Source organism: Triticum dicoccoides, chromosome 6B, assembly GCF_002162155.2.
Source record: "Triticum dicoccoides isolate Atlit2015 ecotype Zavitan chromosome 6B, WEW_v2.0, whole genome shotgun sequence".
NCBI classification, from domain to species: Eukaryota; Viridiplantae; Streptophyta; class Magnoliopsida; order Poales; family Poaceae; genus Triticum; species Triticum dicoccoides.
Window position 1 is genome coordinate 706,900,256 of NC_041391.1, and position 2,465 is coordinate 706,902,720.

The following is a 2,465-nucleotide window of genomic DNA, read 5'->3' on the forward strand; positions in this document are numbered from 1 at the left end:
ATATACATTGACACGATATACTTCTTATAGTTGATAATAGCATATCATTGGAAATTTCACACGTATTATAATATCATGCATATCTTGTTATGCCTGGTTCATGATATTCCTCTTTTTCAGATTGCGCAACCTGTGGTATTGGTTCTTCTTTTGCTTCCTAGGCTATAATCGATGTGTTAATTAGGTGGTAAGTTCTTTGTCTGCATGCCAATGTCATGGGAACCCTCTCTCTTTCAAAAGTTTCCTTTCAAATCAACTGAACATCTTATATTTGTGAATGGAGGGAGTACTTTACAATATGATCATAATAGTTCGAATTTCAGTAGTACTGATCTGCAGATGTGAACTCTCAGACATGTATATTAGAATTTCCTGGAGATCTCAATCTAGAAGACTCAGGTTAAATCGTGGACCAGGTACATTGGCCAATCCTCGATCTTCAATTACACTACATTTTTGGGATGGTAGGATGGAAAGAGTGCTAAAGTGGTAGATGAAAATGGAGGCACTGCTTGAGATGTCGGAGTGCTAAAGGCTCTTTCGGCGACGTGTCCTGCTTACCACGCTCAACGCTGGAGGTACACAGTGACGTGGCTGTGTGCGAACATGGAACCTCTTGTTTTTTTTGCCATCCAATAAAACTATAAAACCAATGGATAAGAGTTAGTACTAATTCTTATCTTATATTTCTTATATAAACACTACACGACAACCCAAAACTCCCCCCTTTCCAAAGTCAAAACCCTAACCTTCCCCCAATCCGCCTGGTCACTTTCTTCCGCCGTGCCACCACCACCCCCTCCCCTTCCCACCACTACCACCAATAGCATCGCCAAGGGCCTACATCGAGAGTTACAACCCGCCCGACCCCCTCCTCCCAACTTCAGCAATGGCAGCATCACATGCTTCAATAGTGAGGCTGCCATTGAGGCACACACAAGAGACGATGGAGGCCACAACCGCGTTCGATATTGCCGGCTACAACCTGCTCAAGGGCCTTGGTAGAGGCGAATTGCGCTAGTCCCCGCCATTCTCTATCGGTAGTTACGAATGGTGTATCCTTTACCACCCCGTCGGTTTTGGTCATGAGGGAGCCAAGGTTACGCCTCTCTCTTCCTCAAGCTCCTGACGAAGAACGCTGTGCTGAGGGCGTACTACAGGTTTTGGCCTCTGGATGCGGTTAGGGGGCTGCCGATTAAGGCGGTGTGCCAAGTGACAAAAGTGTTCAACCCCAAAAGCCCATCTTGGGGCTTTCCAAAGTTCACGAAGACCACCGAGCTGGCGTATGTGTGGAACAATTGTCTAGGGATGGAGTGTGGAGTCCGTGTTATCAAGGAAGCTCTAGAGATCTATGTGCCGCCCTCTGAACTTCCAGATAATCTTGCAACATTGCTAAAGGAGAAGAAGGGAGCAAACGCTACTTTCAATGTTCAAGGGGATATATTTTTCTCATAAGATTTTGCTTGAGATGCGGTCGGCAGTCATCGACGCCAAGTTCTACGGGCCTATGGCTATGGGGGACAACGAGTCACATGACCAAACTATCGACGACATGCAACCTCCTGTTTTCAAGGCATTTCTTCACTTCATCTACAGGGATTCATTGCCTTCTATGGTTGATCTAGATGATGATGACAAAAGAGAAATGGTTAAGCACTTACTTGTGGCGACTGGTAAGTATGCGATGGAAAGGATGAAGGTGATTTGTGAAGGCATGCTATATAGGAGTCTTGATGTTGAGCACAAACATGTGAGATTGTTTGCGAATCGCTGATGGGGTCCCGTGAAATGGTAAAAGGAAGAGCGAAAACAATGGGAAGACAAGGAGGATTTGTCGACGAGGCAATGATAGCGAAATGACTAAAATGCACCATTTGTCTATAAACTTATTCCAAATATGCGCAATAGTTGTGTAGCTAATGGGATGATTTCAACTGGTTAAATATGAGTGAACATGTAACGATCACACCGACTGGTCACCATATGCGGTGTACCTTGCTCAAGCCTTTTTGTGTGCAAAAATAATGCTCATGATTTTTTTTTGAGGTGTTTCTATGCCAAGCAATAGCACTCTCTCTCTTGCTCTCAGCTGAGACTTGGGCCGTATTTTTCTCACATGCCCGAGGCTAGATGGCTAGGTAGAGCATGACTGACGGTTTGCGTGCGGAGCTAGCATGGCCCAATGTCCTGCGCCGGGTTGGGCCAGATAATATAGACGCCACACAGCCTAGTGTATCACGGGCGGCTTGTTATGGCATGTGCGCAACATTAGTGACATAATCCCATCGCAAATGCAATGCCTCACTTATTGTGGGACATAAACAGCGCTCACCTACAGGGATCAATGAAATGGGCTGGCCCAACAATGTGGTATCTAATAGTTTTGGGAAGCTTTTAAGGAGAAGTTGGACGAACCATCCATCTGGGTTTGGGAAGGTTCCTGGCAGCTTTCCTTCTACTTCCTT

The 2,465-nt window shown here is 45.6% G+C and overlaps 1 pseudogene; it reads left to right on the forward strand.

Annotated features, from left to right (window-relative positions):
- The first annotated feature begins 889 nt into the window (after nucleotides 1-889).
- On the forward strand, nucleotides 890-1,774 carry LOC119321579 (annotated as a pseudogene).
- The last annotated feature ends 691 nt before the right edge of the window (nucleotides 1,775-2,465 follow it).